Source organism: Globicephala melas, chromosome 9, assembly GCF_963455315.2.
Source record: "Globicephala melas chromosome 9, mGloMel1.2, whole genome shotgun sequence".
NCBI classification, from domain to species: domain Eukaryota; kingdom Metazoa; phylum Chordata; class Mammalia; order Artiodactyla; family Delphinidae; genus Globicephala; species Globicephala melas.
Genome location: NC_083322.1, coordinates 74,643,565 through 74,653,147, shown reverse-complemented (window position 1 = coordinate 74,653,147; position 9,583 = coordinate 74,643,565). Strand labels below are relative to the sequence as shown.

Below are 9,583 nucleotides of genomic sequence, written 5' to 3'. Positions count from 1 at the left end.
GATTATTATAAGATATTGAATACAGTTCTCTGTGCTATTCAGTAAATCCTTGTTGCTTATCTGTTTTGTATATAGTTGTGTGTTTCTGTTAATCCCATACTCCTCCCCCCTGCCCTTTCCCCCTTGGTAACCATAAGTTTGTTTTCTATGTCTGTGAGACTATTTCTGCTTTGTAAATAAATTCATTTGTATTATTTTTTAGATTCCACGTATAAGTGACATCATATGGTATTTGTCTTCTCTGTCTGAATAATTTCACTTAGTATTATGATATTTTCTAGGTCCATCTGTGTTGCTGCAAATGGCATCATTTCATTCTTTCTTATGGCTGAGTAGTATTGCATTGTATATATGTACCACGTATTCTTTATCCATTCATCTATTGATGGATACTTACTTAGGTTGCTTCCATGTCTTGGCTATTATAAATAGTGCTGCTGTGAACACTGGGGTGCATACACACATACATTTCTTTTTTAATGTAGTGTTACCTTTAAGTACAAGTCATGTCACTTAGAGATCATTTTATCCACTGCTCTGTTTGGCCGCCAGTCTCTTGCCTCTCTCCTCAGCAATGGTAAGGTGGATACAGTTTCCACGGGGAAGAGAGATCCATGGTTTGTTGTCCAGTGTCAGGTTTGATGAAGTCAGTAATCTTGCCAGTCTCCAAATCAATTTGAATAGTGTCATTCATCTTGATGAGGGGACCAGGATAGCGGATGGTGTGAGCATAGTGGGTCACCAGATGAGGGATTCCTTTTGTCCCCACAAAGATCTTTCTCACTTTGCACAACTTATATTTGGCCTCCTCTGGTGTAATATGATGAACAGCAAAATGACCCTTGGTTTCATAGGTCAGATGAAAATTCTCTCCAGTCTTGTCAACGCTGATGACATATATAAAACCAGTAGGGTAGGTTATATCAGTGTGGATATTGTCATCAATCTAAATGAAATGCTGCATGCAGATCTTCTTTACTTCATCTCCTGTTAGGGCATACTTAAGTCTGTTCCTTAGGAAAATGATTAGGGGGAGACGTCCCCTCAGCTTGTGGGGTCCTCTAGATGGACAAGGAACAAACACACCAGTCAGTTTATCCAGCATCCAATGCTCTGGAGCTGCTACGCGCTTCAGTTGCTTCTTGGGACCACGAGCCATGGCTGCGCTAGGCATGAAAAGAGCCACACATATATTTTTTTAAAAAATTATTTATTTAATATTTTATTTTTGGCTGTGTTGGGTCTTCGTTGCTGGGTGCGGGCTTTCTCTAGTTGCGGCGAGCAGGGGCTACTCCTCATTGCGGTGCTCGGGCTTCTCGCTGCGGTGGCTTCTCTTGTTGTGGAGCATGGGCTCTAGGCGCACAGGCTTCACTAGTTGTGGCACTCAGGCTCAGTAGTTGTGGTGCACGGGCTTAGCTGCTCCGCGGCATGTGGGATCTTCCCCAACCAGGGCTTGAACCCGTGTCCCCCGCACTGGCAGGGAGATTTTTAACCACTGCGCCCCCCGGGAAGTCCCCACACATACCTTTTTAATCCTCATAACAATGACATGAGATAGGGTTGAATATCCCCATTTTATACGCAAGAGAACTAAGGGGGAGGTTATGGGACTTGCCCAATTTTACACAGCTGAGAGTTAAGCTTTGAATCCTGTCCACTGATTCAGAGCAAGCCTGCTGAATGTCTGTGGTGTGCTGCTCTCACTGAGCTCATGACCTCACCTGCTACAGATGAAGAACAAGGGTGTGGAAAGGGAGTGGGAAGAGAGATGTCTTCTAAAGGCTGAAACTGATCACCATGCGGGAGGATTTCAAAGTTCACTTGTAAGAAGACAAATCTCAAGTTAGAGTTTTAGAGAAACATTATTGTATTGTCAAGGTTATCTGGGGTCAAACCTAAGCTTTACCATTTTCTAGCTGCATAGCCCGGGACAGATTATTTCTGCTGTCACTGTCTCCAGGTCTTCATGTGTAAATAGAGATAATAATAGTCCCTACTGCATAGAACTACAGGGAAGATTAAATGAGTTAATGGACATAAAGCACTTAAAACAGTGGCTGAAATTTTATGTCATTGACAGGATGTTGAAATAATAGGGGAAATAATGTGAGTCAGATGAGCTTGGGTTTAAATCCTGACTCAGCTACTTAGCTACCGTGTGACCCGGACCAAAATGTTAGACTTTGTGTACCTAATGTATGGCTTGCATTAACAAACAGGTTTTAAGAATATGACCTGTTTTAGCACTACAACATTACCCCTTCCCCTACAATCATTTCTTCCTATTTTGATAGGTCTGATTGATAACAAGTGACTTATTAAAATCAGGTTGATGCTGCTTTGAGTATACCGGCTCAGATTCCTCTACCTTAAAGATAAGTAGACCTCAGTATATTATCTCAATTAATGTCTGGCTAAAGGATTTTCACAAGTGAAACATTTAGTACTGAAAGGAGGGGGAAATGTTAGTAAAGGTGGTAACAGTTATCCACTAGGTATTTCATCCTCTGAATCTCTCAGCAAAGGAATCTGGATACTGAGTAGGAGGCAAACATATGTGCCTAGTTGCTGTTGCTGCTTGTAATAAATATCTTTAAGCAGAAGTGTCGCTACTGCTACAGTTTTGGGCAGTCCCCCAACTGTCCCAATACTTTCTTCTTCCAAAATCATTCCTCCTCCCTATCTTAAATAGATTTTTTTAGAGTATATGGTTTCTTTAGAGCCCTGTTTTGGGCCAGATGCTACATAAGAGTGAAATCTGACAAATGAATTCACTCAAGGGTGTTAGTGACCTGTATAACTGCAGTTTACAGTAAGTGACCAGAAAGAACTGCAACTTACAAAATTAGATACATGAATTTCTAACAAGAGTCTGGGTGGGTAGAGATGTTAGAGTCGGAGACTCTCTAAGGCTCCTCCCGTCTCACGTGGTCTGCTTTCCATCAAAGAGCTTACATTGGCCCCGGTGTACTAGACTTCAGTATATGTACCAGTTTACACCCCAAGCAAGCTAAGAGGAAGGTAGGACTCCAGTGGGGCTGTAGAGATTCACTTCCTTTGGTTTTATGTCTTCATTTGGGGCAGGGTCTTTTCCCTGGACATAAGCCAAGCACATTTAGTCACACCAAAATATCTTTTAGCCTGAATAATATGAACAGTTATAGCTATAATTTTATCTTACAATTATTCTTTTTTCTGTTACCTAAGGTTAAGCCTGCCCTGTGGTGAAGTTGTTATTTTGTAAAATTTTTTATTATGAGAGACCCAAACTCCATATAACTCAGGCCAGAAGACAAACTGCTGTCCTGAAATTGCTCAAGCTATGGCCCAAATGTCCACCTACCTTTAAACTTTATGGAGATGGGCTAAAAGTATTTCCACTTTGGTAAGCACCAGGGGTTCAGATGAGTACTTATGGGAATCATGATTTGCTGGACTGCCATTCTGCTTTCTGAGATAAAATGGTAATCAATTTTTAAGCGGAAGACTTTTTACGATGCAACTGACAGACCAAAAGCAATTTTCAGTTTTTCACCAGGATCCAGGGAGTAGAACTCCCTACCACACCAATAAACATTTCTTGGCACCCGCTTGCTAGATGTGCCTAGAGCTCTTGGCAGAAGCTATAATAAACTCGTCCTTCTTCCCTCTATCACACCAGCCATTCACAGACGATTTATAGTGCTTTCTGAGAAAGGCAATTCTCAGCCCTAAGGGACATCAAAATGAAAAGCACACCAAATGAAGTATTTAATTTCATCAACCCAAGAATTAAGTAAAAAGTCTTTTTCTCTGTAGGGTTTATAACCGCAAAGTAGCCTTCTGTTAGAGAGACTTGATTACATGAGCCCTTATGAAATAAACTCCTGGCATAGATTATGTGACATTTAAAATTGTAGCAGAGAATAACATTAGAAGGTAAACTTGTTCAATTCATTCCTTATAAGACCACATGCATTTTTTGTACCATAACAAATAGATCCTATAATATATCAATATGATAGAAGTTTCTTTCTTTTCATTTTTTAAATGAATAGACTCTTTTTTAGAGTAATTTTAGGTTTATAGAAAAATTGATTAGGAAGTACAGAGTTCCGACCCACTTCCTCCACTGCCTCCCCCACCCCCGCCCCAGAGTTTCTCCTATTATTAACATCTTGCATTAGTGTAGTCCACGTGTTGCAATTGAGCCTATACTGATCCATTATTATTGACTAAAGTACTTAGTTTACAATAGGGTTCACTCTCTGTGTTGTCCATTCTCTAGGTTTAAACAAATGTATAAGGTATGTCGTATCCACCATTACCGTATCATACAGAATAGTTTCACTGTCCCAAAGATCCCTGTTCTCCATCTATTTATTCCTTTCCTCCCCCTGACCCCTGGCAACCACTGAACTTTTTCTATCTCCATAGTTTTATCTTTTCCAGAATGTCATATAGTTGGCATTGTACAGTATGTAGCCTCTTCACACCGGTTTCTTTCACTTAGCCGTATGCATTTGTAGGAGAGCAAAATTGGCCATCCCAAAATGTCTCTTTGGCTTGTGGTTTATTTTGAACTGAGAACAATCAAGGCCTGAAAGACTCAGGAAGAAACTTTGACCTTTCTCTTAGCTGCCTCAAGCATTTAAAGGCCCTGTTCCCAGAATAGAGCTGTCACCAGGGATATATGGAAAGAATATGGGGTAGGTGTGGTAGGGGAGACTTGGCAGGGCCTGGGGATCAGAGTCCACTGTGTGTCCCATTGCCTTTGAGTGGCCCAGAAAACATTTGTTTACCAAACATTTGCTTTTCCAACTTCATGTGAATTGCCTTCCTCTGCTTTGAAGTCCCAAACTACTACTTTAAACATCCTCTTTTGTCTTTAGCTGAAGAGGGCATTTAAGGTGAGGGTTTCAGCCATTTTGGTGGGTTACTCAGTTTTCCTGGGTCTCTCCCATGTACACATGTTATTAAACTTTTGTATAATTCTCTCCTATTAATCTGTCTCATGTCAATTTATTTCTTAGACCAGCCAGAAGAACCTAGAAGAGTAGAGGAAAATTTCTTCCTTCTTAAGGTTCATCTAAGTCTTTGCGTGACTTAACAGTTTATTTATGTTTATTGCTAAATAATATTTCATTGCATGGATTACAACAATTTGTTTATCAATTCACTTACTAAAGGACATCTTTGTTGCTTTTGGCAGTTATGAATCAATTTGTTCTAAAAATTTGTATGCAGATTTTTGTGTGAACATAAGTTTTTAACCCAGTTGGGTAAATACCGAGGAGCATGAGTGCTTGTTCATACATAAAGGTATGTTTAGTTTTATAAGGAACTGCAAAACTGTCCTCCACAGTGACTGTAACATTTTACATTCCTACCAACAATGGATGAGAATTCCTGTTGCTTCACATATTTGCTAGCATTTGGTGTTGCCAATGTTTTGGATTTTAGCCTTTCTAATAGGTATAGAATGATATCTCATTGTTGTTTTAATTTGTCCACATGCATTTTGAAATGTCTCAAAACATATTCCTCCCTCCTGATCTGGGGTTCTTAACCTGGAGTTGAGAGATGGGATTTAGGCCCTTTGTGAAATGGTGTGTAAAATTGTGTGTGATTTTTCTGGAAGCGATTTCTCAATCACAAAGATGGAGAGCCATCATTTTAGAGTATTTTATCATTTTTTAGAAAATGTAAATCACTGTTACAATATTATCATATTCCATGCTTTTTAAATATATTTATTTTTGTCTATGTTGGGTCTTTGTTGCTGCACGCGGGTTTTCTCTAGTTGCAGCGAGTGGGGGCTACTCTTCGTTGTGGTGCACAGGCTTCTCACTGCGGTGGCTTCTCTTGTTGCATAGCACGGGCTCTAGGCATGCGGGCTTCAGTAGTTGTGGCTTGCGGCTCTAGAGTGCAGACTCAGCAGTTGTGGCACACTGGCTTAGTTGCCACGGCATGTGGGATCTTCCCCGAACAGGGCTGGAACCCGTGTCCCCCGCATTGGCAGGCGGATTCTTAACAACTGCATCACCAGGAAAGTCCTATGCTTTTTAAAAGGTTAGACTACAGGCAATTGCGTTCATGATCGTCCAATACATTTGTAGAACATCTTTAATGTGACAAGCATAGTATTAGGCACCACAGAGTCAAAGCTCAAAAACACGTGATCTCTGGGACTTCCCTGGTGGTCCAGTGGTTAAGGCTCTACGCTCCCAATGCAGGGGGCCCGGATTTGATCCCTGGTCAGGGAACTAGATCCCGCATGCGTGCTGCAACTAAAAGATCCCTCATGCTGCAAGGAAGATCCCGCGTGCCACATCTAAGACCGGGCACAGCGAAATAAATAAATATTAAAAAACAAAACAAAACAAAACACATGACCTCTGTTCTTAAGAAATTCAGGCTGATGCAACTCATATTATCAGGCAGCAATCATAAAGGAAGACTCAAAGACTGCTGTGTCACATTCACAATTACCTCTGGATGCTCAGTCCTGCTTGTGCCAGTAGATGTCATTGTAGTGTAGGCCAGCTAACTGATCAGCTACCCCAAAGACAAGGAATTCAGAAATGCCTTTTTTACCCCTTGATGCATGATGCACATACATGTTAAAAAGGCATCATGTAGATTTTTTTCCTCTTATTGACAAAGACATAGAGCCACCATAAGTATAAAATTGTGGTTATTTTGAAAGTTAAAGGAGATTTTGAAGCCTAAGTAAAAAATATTTCTGCAAAAAGAATATACATAACCAGTAACGTTATAAGTCCTAATATATAATGTAGCTTGCAACTTGAGACTATTAAGCTTTCAACATGATCTTGAGGTTTATCAAGGCTTCCATTTAAACAAGCAACAATTACCATTACTTATACTTAATACCATCTTGCTTTTCTCCTGTAAAACCCAAAGACAAATTGAATACAGTGAATACAGTAGCAGTGAAAGATTTAAATTTTAGAGTTTATGACATATGTTGTTTCAGAGAGTATTATTCTGTTAGGAAATAAGAATTTTGTACAAGGAAAAGCTGTACAAAGTGTAGCTTTTTAAAGTGCTCATTCATTCATTAAATAAATTATGCTTATGCCCAAGAATTTCCAAGCCTTGTACTAGTATTGGAAATACAAAAATAAATAAATTATATGCCCTGTCCATAAGGAGATTATATTCTAGTGAGAGAGAATTTGGATTTTCTTTTGTTTTTTGTTTTTTTTAAAACAAAAATTAGGGTAGCAATTGCATAGACGAAGACTCAGTTGGAATTAACATGTGTTTTTTGGCTAGTCCCAAGCCAGGAAGAGACCAATGAGGTACACTAATATATAACTGTGCCAAGGCTTAGAGTTTTTTCTTTAATACTAAGGGGCTGGGGTTCTGGATTCAGTTACTGAACCAATGAGTATGTCTACCTTACTGCTTGTCATCCATATCCTAAGGAGGCTTTGTTGATGCACACTATTTTTCATATAGGGAGTCATTTTGAAGTGGCTCTTTTGTTCATCAAGTAAGTGGGTGAAAATTGTACTGAGAGGGTTGACATAAGAAACTCATTATGTTTTAAAAAATATTTATTTATTTATTTGGTTGTGTTGGGTCTTAGTTGTGGCATGCGAACTCTTAGTTGCGGCATGCATGTGGGATCTAGTTTCCTGGCCAGGGATTGAATCCGGGCCCCCTGCATTGGGAGAATGGAGTCTTAAGCACTGCGCCACCAGGAAAGTCCCAGGAAACTCATTTGATGAGGCCAGCATTATCCTGATACTGAAACCAGACAAAACCATTATAAGAAAAGAAAAGATGCATAAACATAGACCCCCAAATTCCCAACAGAGTACTGTCAAATCAAATCCAACAATATATGAAAAGGATAGTACATCATGGTCAAGGGACTTCATCTCAGGATGGCAAGCTGGCATAATATTGAAACAAAATCAATGTAATTCACCATATCAATAGACTAAAGAAGAAACATTATATGATCATCTCAATGGATGCAGAAAAAGCATTAAACAAAATTCAATATCCATTCATGATATAAACTCTAAGAATACTAGAAATCGAAAGAAACTTCCTCAACTTAATAAAGGACATCTATGAAAAGCTTAGAGCTAACATTATACTTAATGGTGAAAGACCGAATGCTTTTCCCTGTGATCGGGAACAAGGGAGGATTGTATAGTCTTACCATTGCTATTCACCATCTTACTGGAGGTTGTAGCCAGTGCAATAAAGAAAGAAAAAAAATGCAAAGAAATTGAAGAGGAAGAAATAAAACTGTTTGTATTTACAGGTGACATCACTGTCTATATAAGAAATCTCAAAGAATTAACAAAATAGCTACTGTAATTAATACGGGAATTTAGCAAGTTTGCAGGATACATGCTCAATACACAAAAATCATTTATATATATATATATATATATGCAAAAGTTGGAAGGTGAAATAAAAAATATCACTGCACAATAGGACTAAAACCATTAAATACTTATGTATAAACCTAACAAAATATGTGTAAGTTTTGTATGCTGAGAACTATAAAATATATATCTCTAAAGAATGAAGTATCTGAGTTCATGGATTGGAAGACTCAATATTGTTAAAATTCCTATTATTCCCTAATTGTTATAGATTCAGTGTGATCCTAATAAAAATTCCAGCAGATTTTTTTCTTTTCTAGAAACTGGCAAGCATATCCTAAACTTAAATAGGAAAGCAAAAAGTATAGTCAATTCTGCAGAAGAATGGCTAAACGAATGGTTAAACAATTTTGAAAAAAAGATAAAAGTTGGAAGAATCACAGTACTACCTGATTTCAAAACTTGCAAGAGTAATCAAGACAGGGTGGTACTTGCAAAAGGATAGACACAAAACACTGAAACAGACTAGAGCAAGTGTTGTCAAACTACAACCTAAAAGCCTAATCTGGCCTGCTGTCCGTTTTGTAAATTAAGTTTTGTTGATACAAAAAAATAGCCAGGCTTATTTATTTACATATTGTCTATTACAGCTGCTACTATGCTGTAATGCCAGAGTTGATTAGTTACAGCAGAGACTGTAGGGCCTTTGAGCCTAAAATCTTTCTTATCCTTCCCTTTACAGAAAAAGTTGGCCAACTCCTCAAATAGAATCCAGGCATAAAACAACTCATATATGGTCAATTGATTTTTGGCAAACATGCTGAGGAGAACGTGCAAACATGCAATGGAGAAAGGATAGACTTTCAATATGTGCTGTTGCAACAATAGATGCTGGACGTATATGTGCAAAAATGTGAACCTTGACTTATACCTCACACAGTATTAAAAATTTAACTCAAGGGCTTCCCTGGTAGCACAGTGGTTGAGAGTCCACCTGCCGATGCAGGGGACACGGGTTCGTGCCCCGGTCCGGGAGGATCCCACATGCTGCGGAGCGGCTGGGCCCGTGAGCCATGGCTGCTGAGCCTACGCGTCCGGAGCCTGTGCTCCCCAACGGGAGAGGCCACAACAGTGAGAGGCCCCCGTACCACAAAAAAAAAAAAAAAAAAAAAATTAACTCAAAATAGATCACAGACCTAAGTGTAAAACCTAAAGTATAACATTTCTAG

The 9,583-nt window shown here is 39.1% G+C and overlaps 1 pseudogene; it reads right to left on the bottom strand.

The window, feature by feature from the left end:
* Positions 1 to 525: 525 nt before the first annotated feature.
* LOC115853497 (small ribosomal subunit protein eS4, X isoform-like) lies at positions 526 to 1,159 on the bottom strand (annotated as a pseudogene).
* Positions 1,160 to 9,583: the final 8,424 nt, after the last annotated feature.